The sequence below is a fragment of the Staurois parvus genome, unplaced genomic scaffold (assembly GCF_062004578.1).
Source record: "Staurois parvus isolate SC_StPar_1 unplaced genomic scaffold, SC_StPar_1.0 ptg000081l, whole genome shotgun sequence".
NCBI classification, from domain to species: domain Eukaryota; kingdom Metazoa; phylum Chordata; class Amphibia; order Anura; family Ranidae; genus Staurois; species Staurois parvus.
Window position 1 is genome coordinate 10,174,101 of NW_028317877.1, and position 22,015 is coordinate 10,196,115.

Genomic DNA, 22,015 nt, shown 5'->3' on the forward strand with positions numbered 1-22,015 from the left:
GACTTTGGATTTTGGCTTTCATAGTTGCAAGTTACAATATGGAAGTTAACATACCCATTGTGATGTATAACCTACAATACCATTGGTTCATAGAGTTCTCAAGAAGTTTAAAATCCTGCAAATTTTTGAATATGCTAACTTACAACAGCTTTTAGCTGAAACCAAGCTGTCTGCATCTTCTATATTTTAAATTTCAGAAATATTCCTCAGGTGAAAGTTATAAAATATATAGAGTTCTCCTGCTCACACATTCGGATTTTACTTCATAATCAAAACTGCTAAGATTAGCTGTTGCTTAAACCTCTGAATAGAGTTTACATTACCAAAAACGCCCTATTGTTATGCTGAGATTGCAACTGGTACCACCTGTGGCTTTGAGAGGCAAGGCCCTATTTACATTTGACCCACTGGAATGTCCTCCCTCTGCAACACAAAAGAAAACTCACCTGGGTATTCATTGGATAATGGAGTATTCCCCCTTGCTTATAAAGGCCTGGAAGTTAGAGAGAAGTAAGTGTTTAAAGAAGACCTGAAGATAACTCAAAACCATCGCTGTTTTCAACCATGAGGTAAGCCTCACTTCATACTTTCTAATCAAAATCATTTTTTTTCAGATAAGAGAAGATCTTGGATACTTTTGTCCCTATTTACATGACCCAAAACAAAGCACTATCTTGTGTTCCATTGCTGGTGAGAACGTGCTTCCTGTTTTGGGCAATGTGGGAACTGGGTTAAACTTTCCAGATGAAATGAGGAGCATCAGAGTGGCCAGTCCTCTACTTTCAATGCTTTCAACTCAGTCAAAGCAGAGCACTGTACCTTATTAGAAAAATCTCGGCTTTAAAACCTTGTTTTTTAACATGTAAGTGTCACCTTGTTTGACCAAGGTGAGAAGCAGATTATCTGCAACCACAGCCACAATGCCTTTCCCTAACAGCCATTTCAGACATATTAGCGCGCAAAACTCCAAACGGAGCACTTTTCTGTGATGACGTATTGGAAGTGTGCTCTTCTGTTTGGGGTATTGTGTGACCAGACTTACTTGGATAGAACATTCATGAAGTTACATGGAGAAAGCTCAATTTCATTAAAACATTTCTCATGAAAACTAGGAATCAACATAAAAATAATCAAGGTTCTTGGTTTGACAATTGTGAACTATGTTTAGGGTTAGATAGCAATATTATTTCCAAGAGTTATTTTTGGTAGACCGGAGTGATCAAGTGGAAATTTGCTTTTATCCTTGTGATTTTTATGTCTGCAGATAAGTCAAATGAAAGCACTTTCTTATATGTTGGGATTTCACTGAGTGCTTTTTGTTTGGTTGGTCTTTAAACTGTGAATACTCATATTCTTTTTCATTGGTTAAGTGATTTGAAACATATTTGGGATGGAAGCAGGACTATTGCTTTGCATAGCTAAATGTGTTTTATTTTCTAAACACTCTTTCTGATTCTTTAAAATCATTTTAAACAAAATGCTGTCAAAGAATTTAGGAAGAGATGCTCCTTGGTACAGTGCTTTTTGGTGGCTTTTTTCTATACCCTGTGACTTTGGATTTTGGCTTTCATAGTTGCAAGTTACAATATGGAAGTTAACATACCCATTGTGATGTATAACCTACAATACCATTGGTTCATAGAGTTCTCAAGAAGTTTAAAATCCTGCAAATTTTTGAATATGCTAACTTACAACAGCTTTTAGCTGAAACCAAGCTGTCTGCATCTTCTATATTTTAAATTTCAGAAATATTCCTCAGGTGAAAGTTATAAAATATATAGAGTTCTCCTGCTCACACATTCGGATTTTACTTCATAATCAAAACTGCTAAGATTAGCTGTTGCTTAAACCTCTGAATAGAGTTTACATTACCAAAAACGCCCTATTGTTATGCTGAGATTGCAACTGGTACCACCTGTGGCTTTGAGAGGCAAGGCCCTATTTACATTTGACCCACTGGAATGTCCTCCCTCTGCAACACAAAAGAAAACTCACCTGGGTATTCATTGGATAATGGAGTATTCCCCCTTGCTTATAAAGGCCTGGAAGTTAGAGAGAAGTAAGTGTTTAAATAAGACCTGAAGATAACTCAAAACCATCGCTGTTTTCAACCATGAGGTAAGCCTCACTTCATACTTTCTAATCAAAATCATTTTTTTTCAGATAAGAGAAGATCTTGGATACTTTTGTCCCTATTTACATGACCCAAAACAAAGCACTATCTTGTGTTCCATTGCTGGTGAGAACGTGCTTCCTGTTTTGGGCAATGTGGGAACTGGGTTAAACCTTCCAGATGAAATGAGGAGCATCAGAGTGGCCAGTCCTCTACTTTCAATGCTTTCAACTCAGTCAAAGCAGAGCACTGTACCTTATTAGAAAAATCTCGGCTTTAAAACCTTGTTTTTTAACATGTAAGTGTCACCTTGTTTGACCAAGGTGAGAAGCAGATTATCTGCAACCACAGCCACAATACCTTTCCCTAACAGCCATTTCAGACATATTAGCGCGCAAAACTCCAAACGGAGCACTTTTCTGTGATGACGTATTGGAAGTGTGCTCTTCTGTTTGGGGTATTGTGTGACCAGACTTTCTTGGATAGAACATTCATGAAGTTACTTGGAGAAAGCTCAATTTCATTAAAACGTTTCTCATGAAACCTAGGAATCAACATAAAAATCATCAAGGTTCTTGGTTTGACAATTGTGAACTATGTTTAGGGTTAGATAGCAATATTATTTCCAAGAGTTATTTTTGGTAGACCGGAGTGATCAAGTGGAAATTTGCTTTTATCCTTGTGATTTTTATGTCTGCAGATAAGTCAAATGAAAGCACTTTCTTATATGTTGGGATTTCACTGAGTGCTTTTTGTTTGGTTGGTCTTTAAACTGTGAATACTCATATTCTTTTTCATTGGTTAAGTGATTTGAAACATATTTGGGATGGAAGCAGGACTATTGCTTTGCATAGCTAAATGTGTTTTATTTTCTAAACACTCTTTCTGATTCTTTTAAATCATTTTAAACAAAATGCTGTCAAAGAATTTAGGAAGAGATGCTCCTTGGTACAGTGCTTTTTGGTGGCTTTTTTCTATACCCTGTGACTTTGGATTTTGGCTTTCATAGTTGCAAGTTACAATATGGAAGTTAACATACCCATTGGGATGTATAACCTACAATACCATTGGTTCATAGAGTTCTCAAGAAGTTTAAAATCCTGCAAATTTTTGAATATGCTAACTTACAGCAGCTTTTAGCTGAAACCAAGCTGTCTGCATCTTCTATATTTTAAATTTCAGAAATATTCCTGAGATGAAAGGTATAAAATATAGGGAGTTCTCCTGCTCACACATTCGGATTTTACTTCATAATCAAAACTGCTAAGATTAGCTGTTGCTTAAACCTCTGAATAGAGTTTACATTACCAAAAACGCCCTATTGTTATGCTGAGATTGCAACTGGTACCACCTGTGGCTTTGAGAGGCAAGGCCCTATTTACATTTGACCCACTGGAATGTCCTCCCTCTGCAACACAAAAGAAAACTTACCTGGGTATTCATTGGAAAATGGAGTATTCCCCCTTGCTTTAAAGGCCTGGAAGTTAGAGAGAAGTAAGTGTTTAACGAAGACCTGAAGATAACTCAAAACCATCGCTGTTTTCAACCATGAGGTAAGCCTCACTTCATACTTTCTAATCAAAATCATTTTTTTTCAGATAAGAGAAGATCTTGGATACTTTTGTCCCTATTTACATGACCCAAAACAAAGCACTATCTTGTGTTCCATTGCTGGTGAGAAAGTGCTTCCTGTTTTGGGCAATGTGGGAACTGGGTTAAACCTTCCAGATGAAATGAGGAGCATCAGAGTGGCCAGTCCTCTACTTTCAATGCTTTCAACTCAGTCAAAGCAGAGCACTGTACCTTATTAGAAAAATCTCGGCTTTAAAACCTTGTTTTTTAACATGTAAGTGTCACCTTGTTTGACCAAGGTGAGAAGCAGATTATCTGCAACCACAGCCACAATGCCTTTCCCTAACAGCCATTTCAGACATATTAGCGCGCAAAACTCCAAACGGAGCACTTTTCTGTGATGACGTATTGGAAGTGTGCTCTTCTGTTTGGGGTATTGTGTGACCAGACTTACTTGGATAGAACATTCATGAAGTTACTTGGAGAAAGCTCAATTTCATTAAAACGTTTCTCATGAAACCTAGGAATCAACATAAAAATCATCAAGGTTCTTGGTTTGACAATTGTGAACTATGTTTAGGGTTAGATAGCAATATTATTTCCAAGAGTTATTTTTGGTAGACCGGAGTGATCAAGTGGAAATTTGCTTTTATCCTTGTGATTTTTATGTCTGCAGATAAGTCAAATGAAAGCACTTTCTTATATGTTGGGATTTCACTGAGTGCTTTTTGTTTGGTTGGTCTTTAAACTGTGAATACTCATATTCTTTTTCATTGGTTAAGTGATTTGAAACATATTTGGGATGGAAGCAGGACTATTGCTTTGCATAGCTAAATGTGTTTTATTTTCTAAACACTCTTTCTGATTCTTTTAAATCATTTTAAACAAAATGCTGTCAAAGAATTTAGGAAGAGATGCTCCTTGGTACAGTGCTTTTTGGTGGCTTTTTTCTATACCCTGTGACTTTGGATTTTGGCTTTCATAGTTGCAAGTTACAATATGGAAGTTAACATACCCATTGGGATGTATAACCTACAATACCATTGGTTCATAGAGTTCTCAAGAAGTTTAAAATCCTGCAAATTTTTGAATATGCTAACTTACAACAGCTTTTAGCTGAAACCAAGCTGTCTGCATCTTCTATATTTTAAATTTCAGAAATATTCCTCAGGTGAAAGTTATAAAATATATAGAGTTCTCTTGCTCACACATTCGGATTTTACTTCATAATCAAAACTGCTAAGATTAGCTGTTGCTTAAACCTCTGAATAGAGTTTACATTACCAAAAACGCCCTATTGTTATGCTGAGATTGCAACTGGTACCACCTGTGGCTTTGAGAGGCAAGGCCCTATTTACATTTGACCCACTGGAATGTCCTCCCTCTGCAACACAAAAGAAAACTCACCTGGGTATTCATTGGATAATGGAGTATTCCCCCTTGCTTATAAAGGCCTGGAAGTTAGAGAGAAGTAAGTGTTTAAAGAAGACCTGAAGATAACTCAAAACCATCGCTGTTTTCAACCATGAGGTAAGCCTCACTTCATACTTTCTAATCAAAATCATTTTTTTTCAGATAAGAGAAGATCTTGGATACTTTTGTCCCTATTTACATGACCTAAAACAAAGCACTATCTTGTGTTCCATTGCTGGTGAGAACGTGCTTCCTGTTTTGGGCAATGTGGGAACTGGGTTAAACCTTCCAGATGAAATGAGGAGCATCAGAGTGGCCAGTCCTCTACTTTCAATGCTTTCAACTCAGTCAAAGCAGAGCACTGTACCTTATTAGAAAAATCTCGGCTTTAAAACCTTGTTTTTTAACATGTAAGTGTCACCTTGTTTGACCAAGGTGAGAAGCAGATTATCTGCAACCACAGCCACAATACCTTTCCCTAACAGCCATTTCAGACATATTAGCGCGCAAAACTCCAAACGGAGCACTTTTCTGTGATGACGTATTGGAAGTGTGCTCTTCTGTTTGGGGTATTGTGTGACCAGACTTTCTTGGATAGAACATTCATGAAGTTACTTGGAGAAAGCTCAATTTCATTAAAACGTTTCTCATGAAACCTAGGAATCAACATAAAAATCATCAAGGTTCTTGGTTTGACAATTGTGAACTATGTTTAGGGTTAGATAGCAATATTATTTCCAAGAGTTATTTTTGGTAGACCGGAGTGATCAAGTGGAAATTTGCTTTTATCCTTGTGATTTTTATGTCTGCAGATAAGTCAAATGAAAGCACTTTCTTATATGTTGGGATTTCACTGAGTGCTTTTTGTTTGGTTGGTCTTTAAACTGTGAATACTCATATTCTTTTTCATTGGTTAAGTGATTTGAAACATATTTGGGATGGAAGCAGGACTATTGCTTTGCATAGCTAAATGTGTTTTATTTTCTAAACACTCTTTCTGATTCTTTTAAATCATTTTAAACAAAATGCTGTCAAAGAATTTAGGAAGAGATGCTCTTTGGTACAGTGCTTTTTGGTGGCTTTTTTCTATACCCTGTGACTTTGGATTTTGGCTTTCATAGTTGCAAGTTACAATATGGAAGTTAACATACCCATTGTGATGTATAACCTACAATACCATTGGTTCATAGAGTTCTCAAGAAGTTTAAAATCCTGCAAATTTTTGAATATGCTAACTTACAACAGCTTTTAGCTGAAACCAAGCTGTCTGCATCTTCTATATTTTAAATTTCAGAAATATTCCTCAGGTGAAAGTTATAAAATATATAGAGTTCTCCTGCTCACACATTCAGATTTTACTTCATAATCAAAACTGCTAAGATTAGCTGTTGCTTAAACCTCTGAATAGAGTTTACATTACCAAAAACGCCCTATTGTTATGCTGAGATTGCAACTGGTACCACATGTGGCTTTGAGAGGCAAGGCCCTATTTACATTTGACCCACTGGAATGTCCTCCCTCTGCAACACAAAAGAAAACTCACCTGGGTATTCATTGGATAATGGAGTATTCCCCCTTGCTTATAAAGGCCTGGAAGTTAGAGAGAAGTAAGTGTTTAAAGAAGACCTGAAGATAACTCAAAACCATCACTGTTTTCAACCATGAGGTAAGCCTCACTTCATACTTTCTAATCAAAATCATTTTTTTTCAGATAAGAGAAGATCTTGGATACTTTTGTCCCTATTTACATGACCCAAAACAAAGCACTATCTTGTGTTCCATTGCTGGTGAGAACGTGCTTCCTGTTTTGGGCAATGTGGGAACTGGGTTAAACTTTCCAGATGAAATGAGGAGCATCAGAGTGGCCAGTCCTCTACTTTCAATGCTTTCAACTCAGTCAAAGCAGAGCACTGTACCTTATTAGAAAAATCTCGGCTTTAAAACCTTGTTTTTTAACATGTAAGTGTCACCTTGTTTGACCAAGGTGAGAAGCAGATTATCTGCAACCACAGCCACAATGCCTTTCCCTAACAGCCATTTCAGACATATTAGCGCGCAAAACTCCAAACGGAGCACTTTTCTGTGATGACGTATTGGAAGTGTGCTCTTCTGTTTGGGGTATTGTGTGACCAGACTTACTTGGATAGAACATTCATGAAGTTACATGGAGAAAGCTCAATTTCATTAAAACATTTCTCATGAAAACTAGGAATCAACATAAAAATAATCAAGGTTCTTGGTTTGACAATTGTGAACTATGTTTAGGGTTAGATAGCAATATTATTTCCAAGAGTTATTTTTGGTAGACCGGAGTGATCAAGTGGAAATTTGCTTTATCCTTGTGATTTTTATGTCTGCAGATAAGTCAAATGAAAGCACTTTCTTATATGTTGGGATTTCACTGAGTGCTTTTTGTTTGGTTGGTCTTTAAACTGTGAATACTCATATTCTTTTTCATTGGTTAAGTGATTTGAAACATATTTGGGATGGAAGCAGGACTATTGCTTTGCATAGCTAAATGTGTTTTATTTTCTAAACACTCTTTCTGATTCTTTTAAATCATTTTAAACAAAATGCTGTCAAAGAATTTAGGAAGAGATGCTCCTTGGTACAGTGCTTTTTGGTGGCTTTTTTCTATACCCTGTGACTTTGGATTTTGGCTTTCATAGTTGCAAGTTACAATATGGAAGTTAACATACCCATTGGGATGTATAACCTACAATACCATTGGTTCATAGAGTTCTCAAGAAGTTTAAAATCCTGCAAATTTTTGAATATGCTAACTTACAACAGCTTTTAGCTGAAACCAAGCTGTCTGCATCTTCTATATTTTAAATTTCAGAAATATTCCTGAGATGAAAGGTATAAAATATAGGGAGTTCTCCTGCTCACACATTCGGATTTTACTTCATAATCAAAACTGCTAAGATTAGCTGTTGCTTAAACCTCTGAATAGAGTTTACATTACCAAAAACGCCCTATTGTTATGCTGAGATTGCAACTGGTACCACCTGTGGCTTTGAGAGGCAAGGCCCTATTTACATTTGACCCACTGGAATGTCCTCCCTCTGCAACACAAAAGAAAACTTACCTGGGTATTCATTGGAAAATGGAGTATTCCCCCTTGCTTTAAAGGCCTGGAAGTTAGAGAGAAGTAAGTGTTTAACGAAGACCTGAAGATAACTCAAAACCATCGCTGTTTTCAACCATGAGGTAAGCCTCACTTCATACTTTGTAATCAAAATCATTTTTTTTCAGATAAGAGAAGATCTTGGATACTTTTGTCCCTATTTACATGACCCAAAACAAAGCACTATCTTGTGTTCCATTGCTGGTAAGAAAGTGCTTCCTGTTTTGGGCAATGTGGGAACTGGGTTAAACCTTCCAGATGAAATGAGGAGCATCAGAGTGGCCAGTCCTCTACTTTCAATGCTTTCAACTCAGTCAAAGCAGAGCACTGTACCTTATTAGAAAAATCTCGGCTTTAAAACCTTGTTTTTTAACATGTAAGTGTCACCTTGTTTGACCAAGGTGAGAAGCAGATTATCTGCAACCACAGCCACAATGCCTTTCCCTAACAGCCATTTCAGACATATTAGCGCGCAAAACTCCAAACGGAGCACTTTTCTGTGATGACGTATTGGAAGTGTGCTCTTCTGTTTGGGGTATTGTGTGACCAGACTTACTTGGATAGAACATTCATGAAGTTACTTGGAGAAAGCTCAATTTCATTAAAACGTTTCTCATGAAACCTAGGAATCAACATAAAAATCATCAAGGTTCTTGGTTTGACAATTGTGAACTATGTTTAGGGTTAGATAGCAATATTATTTCCAAGAGTTATTTTTGGTAGACCGGAGTGATCAAGTGGAAATTTGCTTTTATCCTTGTGATTTTTATGTCTGCAGATAAGTCAAATGAAAGCACTTTCTTATATGTTGGGATTTCACTGAGTGCTTTTTGTTTGGTTGGTCTTTAAACTGTGAATACTCATATTCTTTTTCATTGGTTAAGTGATTTGAAACATATTTGGGATGGAAGCAGGACTATTGCTTTGCATAGCTAAATGTGTTTTATTTTCTAAACACTCTTTCTGATTCTTTTAAATCATTTTAAACAAAATGCTGTCAAAGAATTTAGGAAGAGATGCTCCTTGGTACAGTGCTTTTTGGTGGCTTTTTTCTATACCCTGTGACTTTGGATTTTGGCTTTCATAGTTGCAAGTTACAATATGGAAGTTAACATACCCATTGTGATGTATAACCTACAATACCAGTGGTTCATAGAGTTCTCAAGAAGTTTAAAATCCTGCAAATTTTTGAATATGCTAACTTACAACAGCTTTTAGCTGAAACCAAGCTGTCTGCATCTTCTATATTTTAAATTTCAGAAATATTCCTCAGATGAAAGGTATAAAATATAGGGAGTTCTCCTGCTCACACATTCGGATTTTACTTCATAATCAAAACTGCTAAGATTAGCTGTTGCTTAAACCTCTGAATAGAGTTTACATTACCAAAAACGCCCTATTGTTATACTGAGATTGCAACTGGTACCACCTGTGGCTTTGAGAGGCAAGGCCCTATTTACATTTGACCCACTGGAATGTCCTCCCTCTGCAACACAAAAGAAAACTTACCTGGGTATTCATTGGAAAATGGAGTATTCCCCCTTGCTTTAAAGGCCTGGAAGTTAGAGAGAAGTAAGTGTTTAACGAAGACCTGAAGATAACTCAAAACCATCGCTGTTTTCAACCATGAGGTAAGCCTCACTTCATACTTTCTAATCAAAATCATTTTTTTTCAGATAAGAGAAGATCTTGGATACTTTTGTCCCTATTTACATGACCCAAAACAAAGCACTATCTTGTGTTCCATTGCTGGTGAGAAAGTGCTTCCTGTTTTGGGCAATGTGGGAACTGGGTTAAACCTTCCAGATGAAATGAGGAGCATCAGAGTGGCCAGTCCTCTACTTTCAATGCTTTCAACTCAGTCAAAGCAGAGCACTGTACCTTATTAGAAAAATCTCGGCTTTAAAACCTTGTTTTTTAACATGTAAGTGTCACCTTGTTTGACCAAGGTGAGAAGCAGATTATCTGCAACCACAGCCACAATGCCTTTCCCTAACAGCCATTTCAGACATATTAGCGCGCAAAACTCCAAACGGAGCACTTTTCTGTGATGACGTATTGGAAGTTTGCTCTTCTGTTTGGGGTATTGTGTGACCAGACTTACTTGGATAGAACATTCATGAAGTTACTTGGAGAAAGCTCAATTTCATTAAAACGTTTCTCATGAAACCTAGGAATCAACATAAAAATCATCAAGGTTCTTGGTTTGACAATTGTGAACTATGTTTAGGGTTAGATAGCAATATTATTTCCAAGAGTTATTTTTGGTAGACCGGAGTGATCAAGTGGAAATTTGCTTTTATCCTTGTGATTTTTATGTCTGCAGATAAGTCAAATGAAAGCACTTTCTTATATGTTGGGATTTCACTGAGTGCTTTTTGTTTGGTTGGTCTTTAAACTGTGAATACTCATATTCTTTTTCATTGGTTAAGTGATTTGAAACATATTTGGGATGGAAGCAGGACTATTGCTTTGCATAGCTAAATGTGTTTTATTTTCTAAACACTCTTTCTGATTCTTTTAAATCATTTTAAACAAAATGCTGTCAAAGAATTTAGGAAGAGATGCTCCTTGGTACAGTGCTTTTTGGTGGCTTTTTTCTATACCCTGTGACTTTGGATTTTGGCTTTCATAGTTGCAAGTTACAATATGGAAGTTAACATACCCATTGGGATGTATAACCTACAATACCATTGGTTCATAGAGTTCTCAAGAAGTTTAAAATCCTGCAAATTTTTGAATATGCTAACTTACAACAGCTTTTAGCTGAAACCAAGCTGTCTGCATCTTCTATATTTTAAATTTCAGAAATATTCCTCAGGTGAAAGTTATAAAATATATAGAGTTCTCTTGCTCACACATTCGGATTTTACTTCATAATCAAAACTGCTAAGATTAGCTGTTGCTTAAACCTCTGAATAGAGTTTACATTACCAAAAACGCCCTATTGTTATGCTGAGATTGCAACTGGTACCACCTGTGGCTTTGAGAGGCAAGGCCCTATTTACATTTGACCCACTGGAATGTCCTCCCTCTGCAACACAAAAGAAAACTCACCTGGGTATTCATTGGATAATGGAGTATTCCCCCTTGCTTATAAAGGCCTGGAAGTTAGAGAGAAGTAAGTGTTTAAAGAAGACCTGAAGATAACTCAAAACCATCGCTGTTTTCAACCATGAGGTAAGCCTCACTTCATACTTTCTAATCAAAATCATTTTTTTTCAGCTAAGAGAAGATCTTGGATACTTTTGTCCCTATTTACATGACCTAAAACAAAGCACTATCTTGTGTTCCATTGCTGGTGAGAACGTGCTTCCTGTTTTGGGCAATGTGGGAACTGGGTTAAACCTTCCAGATGAAATGAGGAGCATCAGAGTGGCCAGTCCTCTACTTTCAATGCTTTCAACTCAGTCAAAGCAGAGCACTGTACCTTATTAGAAAAATCTCGGCTTTAAAACCTTGTTTTTTAACATGTAAGTGTCACCTTGTTTGACCAAGGTGAGAAGCAGATTATCTGCAACCACAGCCACAATACCTTTCCCTAACAGCCATTTCAGACATATTAGCGCGCAAAACTCCAAACGGAGCACTTTTCTGTGATGACGTATTGGAAGTGTGCTCTTCTGTTTGGGGTATTGTGTGACCAGACTTTCTTGGATAGAACATTCATGAAGTTACTTGGAGAAAGCTCAATTTCATTAAAACGTTTCTCATGAAACCTAGGAATCAACATAAAAATCATCAAGGTTCTTGGTTTGACAATTGTGAACTATGTTTAGGGTTAGATAGCAATATTATTTCCAAGAGTTATTTTTGGTAGACCGGAGTGATCAAGTGGAAATTTGCTTTTATCCTTGTGATTTTTATGTCTGCAGATAAGTCAAATGAAAGCACTTTCTTATATGTTGGGATTTCACTGAGTGCTTTTTGTTTGGTTGGTCTTTAAACTGTGAATACTCATATTCTTTTTCATTGGTTAAGTGATTTGAAACATATTTGGGATGGAAGCAGGACTATTGCTTTGCATAGCTAAATGTGTTTTATTTTCTAAACACTCTTTCTGATTCTTTTAAATCATTTTAAACAAAATGCTGTCAAAGAATTTAGGAAGAGATGCTCTTTGGTACAGTGCTTTTTGGTGGCTTTTTTCTATACCCTGTGACTTTGGATTTTGGCTTTCATAGTTGCAAGTTACAATATGGAAGTTAACATACCCATTGTGATGTATAACCTACAATACCATTGGTTCATAGAGTTCTCAAGAAGTTTAAAATCCTGCAAATTTTTGAATATGCTAACTTACAACAGCTTTTAGCTGAAACCAAGCTGTCTGCATCTTCTATATTTTAAATTTCAGAAATATTCCTCAGGTGAAAGTTATAAAATATATAGAGTTCTCCTGCTCACACATTCAGATTTTACTTCATAATCAAAACTGCTAAGATTAGCTGTTGCTTAAACCTCTGAATAGAGTTTACATTACCAAAAACGCCCTATTGTTATGCTGAGATTGCAACTGGTACCACCTGTGGCTTTGAGAGGCAAGGCCCTATTTACATTTGACCCACTGGAATGTCCTCCCTCTGCAACACAAAAGAAAACTCACCTGGGTATTCATTGGATAATGGAGTATTCCCCCTTGCTTATAAAGGCCTGGAAGTTAGAGAGAAGTAAGTGTTTAAAGAAGACCTGAAGATAACTCAAAACCATCGCTGTTTTCAACCATGAGGTAAGCCTCACTTCATACTTTCTAATCAAAATCATTTTTTTTCAGATAAGAGAAGATCTTGGATACTTTTGTCCCTATTTACATGACCCAAAACAAAGCACTATCTTGTGTTCCATTGCTGGTGAGAACGTGCTTCCTGTTTTGGGCAATGTGGGAACTGGGTTAAACTTTCCAGATGAAATGAGGAGCATCAGAGTGGCCAGTCCTCTACTTTCAATGCTTTCAACTCAGTCAAAGCAGAGCACTGTACCTTATTAGAAAAATCTCGGCTTTAAAACCTTGTTTTTTAACATGTAAGTGTCACCTTGTTTGACCAAGGTGAGAAGCAGATTATCTGCAACCACAGCCACAATGCCTTTCCCTAACAGCCATTTCAGACATATTAGCGCGCAAAACTCCAAACGGAGCACTTTTCTGTGATGACGTATTGGAAGTGTGCTCTTCTGTTTGGGGTATTGTGTGACCAGACTTACTTGGATAGAACATTCATGAAGTTACATGGAGAAAGCTCAATTTCATTAAAACATTTCTCATGAAAACTAGGAATCAACATAAAAATAATCAAGGTTCTTGGTTTGACAATTGTGAACTATGTTTAGGGTTAGATAGCAATATTATTTCCAAGAGTTATTTTTGGTAGACCGGAGTGATCAAGTGGAAATTTGCTTTATCCTTGTGATTTTTATGTCTGCAGATAAGTCAAATGAAAGCACTTTCTTATATGTTGGGATTTCACTGAGTGCTTTTTGTTTGGTTGGTCTTTAAACTGTGAATACTCATATTCTTTTTCATTGGTTAAGTGATTTGAAACATATTTGGGATGGAAGCAGGACTATTGCTTTGCATAGCTAAATGTGTTTTATTTTCTAAACACTCTTTCTGATTCTTTTAAATCATTTTAAACAAAATGCTGTCAAAGAATTTAGGAAGAGATGCTCCTTGGTACAGTGCTTTTTGGTGGCTTTTTTCTATACCCTGTGACTTTGGATTTTGGCTTTCATAGTTGCAAGTTACAATATGGAAGTTAACATACCCATTGGGATGTATAACCTACAATACCATTGGTTCATAGAGTTCTCAAGAAGTTTAAAATCCTGCAAATTTTTGAATATGCTAACTTACAACAGCTTTTAGCTGAAACCAAGCTGTCTGCATCTTCTATATTTTAAATTTCAGAAATATTCCTCAGGTGAAAGTTATAAAATATATAGAGTTCTCTTGCTCACACATTCGGATTTTACTTCATAATCAAAACTGCTAAGATTAGCTGTTGCTTAAACCTCTGAATAGAGTTTACATTACCAAAAACGCCCTATTGTTATGCTGAGATTGCAACTGGTACCACCTGTGGCTTTGAGAGGCAAGGCCCTATTTACATTTGACCCACTGGAATGTCCTCCCTCTGCAACACAAAAGAAAACTCACCTGGGTATTCATTGGATAATGGAGTATTCCCCCTTGCTTATAAAGGCCTGGAAGTTAGAGAGAAGTAAGTGTTTAAAGAAGACCTGAAGATAACTCAAAACCATCGCTGTTTTCAACCATGAGGTAAGCCTCACTTCATACTTTCTAATCAAAATCATTTTTTTTCAGCTAAGAGAAGATCTTGGATACTTTTGTCCCTATTTACATGACCTAAAACAAAGCACTATCTTGTGTTCCATTGCTGGTGAGAACGTGCTTCCTGTTTTGGGCAATGTGGGAACTGGGTTAAACCTTCCAGATGAAATGAGGAGCATCAGAGTGGCCAGTCCTCTACTTTCAATGCTTTCAACTCAGTCAAAGCAGAGCACTGTACCTTATTAGAAAAATCTCGGCTTTAAAACCTTGTTTTTTAACATGTAAGTGTCACCTTGTTTGACCAAGGTGAGAAGCAGATTATCTGCAACCACAGCCACAATACCTTTCCCTAACAGCCATTTCAGACATATTAGCGCGCAAAACTCCAAACGGAGCACTTTTCTGTGATGACGTATTGGAAGTGTGCTCTTCTGTTTGGGGTATTGTGTGACCAGACTTTCTTGGATAGAACATTCATGAAGTTACTTGGAGAAAGCTCAATTTCATTAAAACGTTTCTCATGAAACCTAGGAATCAACATAAAAATCATCAAGGTTCTTGGTTTGACAATTGTGAACTATGTTTAGGGTTAGATAGCAATATTATTTCCAAGAGTTATTTTTGGTAGACCGGAGTGATCAAGTGGAAATTTGCTTTTATCCTTGTGATTTTTATGTCTGCAGATAAGTCAAATGAAAGCACTTTCTTATATGTTGGGATTTCACTGAGTGCTTTTTGTTTGGTTGGTCTTTAAACTGTGAATACTCATATTCTTTTTCATTGGTTAAGTGATTTGAAACATATTTGGGATGGAAGCAGGACTATTGCTTTGCATAGCTAAATGTGTTTTATTTTCTAAACACTCTTTCTGATTCTTTTAAATCATTTTAAACAAAATGCTGTCAAAGAATTTAGGAAGAGATGCTCTTTGGTACAGTGCTTTTTGGTGGCTTTTTTCTATACCCTGTGACTTTGGATTTTGGCTTTCATAGTTGCAAGTTACAATATGGAAGTTAACATACCCATTGTGATGTATAACCTACAATACCATTGGTTCATAGAGTTCTCAAGAAGTTTAAAATCCTGCAAATTTTTGAATATGCTAACTTACAACAGCTTTTAGCTGAAACCAAGCTGTCTGCATCTTCTATATTTTAAATTTCAGAAATATTCCTCAGGTGAAAGTTATAAAATATATAGAGTTCTCCTGCTCACACATTCAGATTTTACTTCATAATCAAAACTGCTAAGATTAGCTGTTGCTTAAACCTCTGAATAGAGTTTACATTACCAAAAACGCCCTATTGTTATGCTGAGATTGCAACTGGTACCACCTGTGGCTTTGAGAGGCAAGGCCCTATTTACATTTGACCCACTGGAATGTCCTCCCTCTGCAACACAAAAGAAAACTCACCTGGGTATTCATTGGATAATGGAGTATTCCCCCTTGCTTATAAAGGCCTGGAAGTTAGAGAGAAGTAAGTGTTTAAAGAAGACCTGAAGATAACTCAAAACCATCGCTGTTTTCAACCATGAGGTAAGCCTCACTTCATACTTTCTAATCAAAATCATTTTTTTTCAGATAAGAGAAGATCTTGGATACTTTTGTCCCTATTTACATGACCCAAAACAAAGCACTATCTTGTGTTCCATTGCTGGTGAGAACGTGCTTCCTGTTTTGGGCAATGTGGGAACTGGGTTAAACTTTCCAGATGAAATGAGGAGCATCAGAGTGGCCAGTCCTCTACTTTCAATGCTTTCAACTCAGTCAAAGCAGAGCACTGTACCTTATTAGAAAAATCTCGGCTTTAAAACCTTGTTTTTTAACATGTAAGTGTCACCTTGTTTGACCAAGGTGAGAAGCAGATTATCTGCAACCACAGCCACAATGCCTTTCCCTAACAGCCATTTCAGACATATTAGCGCGCAAAACTCCAAACGGAGCACTTTTCTGTGATGACGTATTGGAAGTGTGCTCTTCTGTTTGGGGTATTGTGTGACCAGACTTACTTGGATAGAACATTCATGAAGTTACATGGAGAAAGCTCAATTTCATTAAAACATTTCTCATGAAAACTAGGAATCAACATAAAAATAATCAAGGTTCTTGGTTTGACAATTGTGAACTATGTTTAGGGTTAGATAGCAATATTATTTCCAAGAGTTATTTTTGGTAGACCGGAGTGATCAAGTGGAAATTTGCTTTATCCTTGTGATTTTTATGTCTGCAGATAAGTCAAATGAAAGCACTTTCTTATATGTTGGGATTTCACTGAGTGCTTTTTGTTTGGTTGGTCTTTAAACTGTGAATACTCATATTCTTTTTCATTGGTTAAGTGATTTGAAACATATTTGGGATGGAAGCAGGACTATTGCTTTGCATAGCTAAATGTGTTTTATTTTCTAAACACTCTTTCTGATTCTTTTAAATCATTTTAAACAAAATGCTGTCAAAGAATTTAGGAAGAGATGCTCCTTGGTACAGTGCTTTTTGGTGGCTTTTTTCTATACCCTGTGACTTTGGATTTTGGCTTTCATAGTTGCAAGTTACAATATGGAAGTTAACATACCCATTGGGATGTATAACCTACAATACCATTGGTTCATAGAGTTCTCAAGAAGTTTAAAATCCTGCAAATTTTTGAATATGCTAACTTACAACAGCTTTTAGCTGAAACCAAGCTGTCTGCATCTTCTATATTTTAAATTTCAGAAATATTCCTGAGATGAAAGGTATAAAATATAGGGAGTTCTCCTGCTCACACATTCGGATTTTACTTCATAATCAAAACTGCTAAGATTAGCTGTTGCTTAAACCTCTGAATAGAGTTTACATTACCAAAAACGCCCTATTGTTATGCTGAGATTGCAACTGGTACCACCTGTGGCTTTGAGAGGCAAGGCCCTATTTACATTTGACCCACTGGAATGTCCTCCCTCTGCAACACAAAAGAAAACTTACCTGGGTATTCATTGGAAAATGGAGTATTCCCCCTTGCTTTAAAGGCCTGGAAGTTAGAGAGAAGTAAGTGTTTAACGAAGACCTGAAGATAACTCAAAACCATCGCTGTTTTCAACCATGAGGTAAGCCTCACTTCATACTTTGTAATCAAAATCATTTTTTTTCAGATAAGAGAAGATCTTGGATACTTTTGTCCCTATTTACATGACCCAAAACAAAGCACTATCTTGTGTTCCATTGCTGGTAAGAAAGTGCTTCCTGTTTTGGGCAATGTGGGAACTGGGTTAAACCTTCCAGATGAAATGAGGAGCATCAGAGTGGCCAGTCCTCTACTTTCAATGCTTTCAACTCAGTCAAAGCAGAGCACTGTACCTTATTAGAAAAATCTCGGCTTTAAAACCTTGTTTTTTAACATGTAAGTGTCACCTTGTTTGACCAAGGTGAGAAGCAGATTATCTGCAACCACAGCCACAATGCCTTTCCCTAACAGCCATTTCAGACATATTAGCGCGCAAAACTCCAAACGGAGCACTTTTCTGTGATGACGTATTGGAAGTGTGCTCTTCTGTTTGGGGTATTGTGTGACCAGACTTACTTGGATAGAACATTCATGAAGTTACTTGGAGAAAGCTCAATTTCATTAAAACGTTTCTCATGAAACCTAGGAATCAACATAAAAATCATCAAGGTTCTTGGTTTGACAATTGTGAACTATGTTTAGGGTTAGATAGCAATATTATTTCCAAGAGTTATTTTTGGTAGACCGGAGTGATCAAGTGGAAATTTGCTTTTATCCTTGTGATTTTTATGTCTGCAGATAAGTCAAATGAAAGCACTTTCTTATATGTTGGGATTTCACTGAGTGCTTTTTGTTTGGTTGGTCTTTAAACTGTGAATACTCATATTCTTTTTCATTGGTTAAGTGATTTGAAACATATTTGGGATGGAAGCAGGACTATTGCTTTGCATAGCTAAATGTGTTTTATTTTCTAAACACTCTTTCTGATTCTTTTAAATCATTTTAAACAAAATGCTGTCAAAGAATTTAGGAAGAGATGCTCCTTGGTACAGTGCTTTTTGGTGGCTTTTTTCTATACCCTGTGACTTTGGATTTTGGCTTTCATAGTTGCAAGTTACAATATGGAAGTTAACATACCCATTGGGATGTATAACCTACAATACCATTGGTTCATAGAGTTCTCAAGAAGTTTAAAATCCTGCAAATTTTTGAATATGCTAACTTACAACAGCTTTTAGCTGAAACCAAGCTGTCTGCATCTTCTATATTTTAAATTTCAGAAATATTCCTCAGATGAAAGGTATAAAATATAGGGAGTTCTCCTGCTCACACATTCGGATTTTACTTCATAATCAAAACTGCTAAGATTAGCTGTTGCTTAAACCTCTGAATAGAGTTTACATTACCAAAAACGCCCTATTGTTATACTGAGATTGCAACTGGTACCACCTGTGGCTTTGAGAGGCAAGGCCCTATTTACATTTGACCCACTGGAATGTCCTCCCTCTGCAACACAAAAGAAAACTTACCTGGGTATTCATTGGAAAATGGAGTATTCCCCCTTGCTTTAAAGGCCTGGAAGTTAGAGAGAAGTAAGTGTTTAACGAAGACCTGAAGATAACTCAAAACCATCGCTGTTTTCAACCATGAGGTAAGCCTCACTTCATACTTTCTAATCAAAATCATTTTTTTTCAGATAAGAGAAGATCTTGGATACTTTTGTCCCTATTTACATGACCCAAAACAAAGCACTATCTTGTGTTCCATTGCTGGTGAGAAAGTGCTTCCTGTTTTGGGCAATGTGGGAACTGGGTTAAACCTTCCAGATGAAATGAGGAGCATCAGAGTGGCCAGTCCTCTACTTTCAATGCTTTCAACTCAGTCAAAGCAGAGCACTGTACCTTATTAGAAAAATCTCGGCTTTAAAACCTTGTTTTTTAACATGTAAGTGTCACCTTGTTTGACCAAGGTGAGAAGCAGATTATCTGCAACCACAGCCACAATGCCTTTCCCTAACAGCCATTTCAGACATATTAGCGCGCAAAACTCCAAACGGAGCACTTTTCTGTGATGACGTATTGGAAGTTTGCTCTTCTGTTTGGGGTATTGTGTGACCAGACTTACTTGGATAGAACATTCATGAAGTTACTTGGAGAAAGCTCAATTTCATTAAAACGTTTCTCATGAAACCTAGGAATCAACATAAAAATCATCAAGGTTCTTGGTTTGACAATTGTGAACTATGTTTAGGGTTAGATAGCAATATTATTTCCAAGAGTTATTTTTGGTAGACCGGAGTGATCAAGTGGAAATTTGCTTTTATCCTTGTGATTTTTATGTCTGCAGATAAGTCAAATGAAAGCACTTTCTTATATGTTGGGATTTCACTGAGTGCTTTTTGTTTGGTTGGTCTTTAAACTGTGAATACTCATATTCTTTTTCATTGGTTAAGTGATTTGAAACATATTTGGGATGGAAGCAGGACTATTGCTTTGCATAGCTAAATGTGTTTTATTTTCTAAACACTCTTTCTGATTCTTTTAAATCATTTTAAACAAAATGCTGTCAAAGAATTTAGGAAGAGATGCTCCTTGGTACAGTGCTTTTTGGTGGCTTTTTTCTATACCCTGTGACTTTGGATTTTGGCTTTCATAGTTGCAAGTTACAATATGGAAGTTAACATACCCATTGTGATGTATAACCTACAATACCATTGGTTCATAGAGTTCTCAAGAAGTTTAAAATCCTGCAAATTTTTGAATATGCTAACTTACAACAGCTTTTAGCTGAAACCAAGCTGTCTGCATCTTCTATATTTTAAATTTCAGAAATATTCCTCAGGTGAAAGGTATAAAATATATAGAGTTCTCCTGCTCACACATTCGGATTTTACTTCATAATCAAAACTGCTAAGATTAGCTGTTGCTTAAACCTCTGAATAGAGTTTACATTACCAAAAATGCCCTATTGTTATGCTGAGATTGCAACTGGTACCACCTGTGGCTTTGAGAGGCAAGGCCCTATTTACATTTGACCCACTGGAATGTCCTCCCTCTGCAACACAAAAGAAAACTTACCTGGGTATTCATTGGATAATGGAGTATTCCCCCTTGCTTATAAAGGCCTGGAAGTTAGAGAGAAGTAAGTGTTTAAAGAAGACCTGAAGATAACTCAAAACCATCGCTGTTTTCAACCATGAGGTAAGCCTCACTTCATACTTTCTAATCAAAATCATTTTTTTTCAGATAAGAGAAGATCTTGGATACTTTTGTCCCTATTTACATAACCCAAAACAAAGCACTATCTTGTGTTCCATTGCTGGTGAGAAAGTGCTTCCTGTTTTGGGCAATGTGGGAACTGGGTTAAACCTTCCAGATGAAATGAGGAGCATCAGAGTGGCCAGTCCTCTACATTCAATGCTTTCAACTCAGTCAAAGCAGAGCACTGTACCTTATTAGAAAAATCTCGGCTTTAAAACCTTGTTTTTTAACATGTAAGTGTCACCTTGTTTGACCAAGGTGAGAAGCAGATTATCTGCAACCACAGCCACAATGCCTTTCCCTAACAGCCATTTCAGACATATTAGCGCGCAAAACTCCAAACGGAGCACTTTTCTGTGATGACGTATTGGAAGTGTGCTCTTCTGTTTGGGGTATTGTGTGACCAGAGTTACTTGGATAGAACATTCATGAAGTTACTTGGAGAAAGCTCAATTTCATTAAAACGTTTCTCATGAAACCTAGGAATCAACATAAAAATCATCAAGGTTCTTGGTTTGACAATTGTGAACTATGTTTAGGGTTAGATAGCAATATTATTTCCAAGAGTTATTTTTGGTAGACCGGAGTGATCAAGTGGAAATTTGCTTTTATCCTTGTGATTTTTATGTCTGCAGATAAGTCAAATGAAAGCACTTTCTTATATGTTGGGATTTCACTGAGTGCTTTTTGTTTGGTTGGTCTTTAAACTGTGAATACTCATATTCTTTTTCATTGGTTAAGTGATTTGAAACATATTTGGGATGGAAGCAGGACTATTGCTTTGCATAGCTAAATGTGTTTTATTTTCTAAACACTCTTTCTGATTCTTTTAAATCATTTTAAACAAAATGCTGTCAAAGAATTTAGGAAGAGATGCTCTTTGGTACAGTGCTTTTTGGTGGCTTTTTTCTATACCCTGTGACTTTGGATTTTGGCTTTCATAGTTGCAAGTTACAATATGGAAGTTAACATACCCATTGTGATGTATAACCTACAATACCATTGGTTCATAGAGTTCTCAAGAAGTTTAAAATCCTGCAAATTTTTGAATATGCTAACTTACAACAGCTTTTAGCTGAAACCAAGCTGTCTGCATCTTCTATATTTTAAATTTCAGAAATATTCCTCAGGTGAAAGTTATAAAATATATAGAGTTCTCCTGCTCACACATTCAGATTTTACTTCATAATCAAAACTGCTAAGATTAGCTGTTGCTTAAACCTCTGAATAGAGTTTACATTACCAAAAACGCCCTAT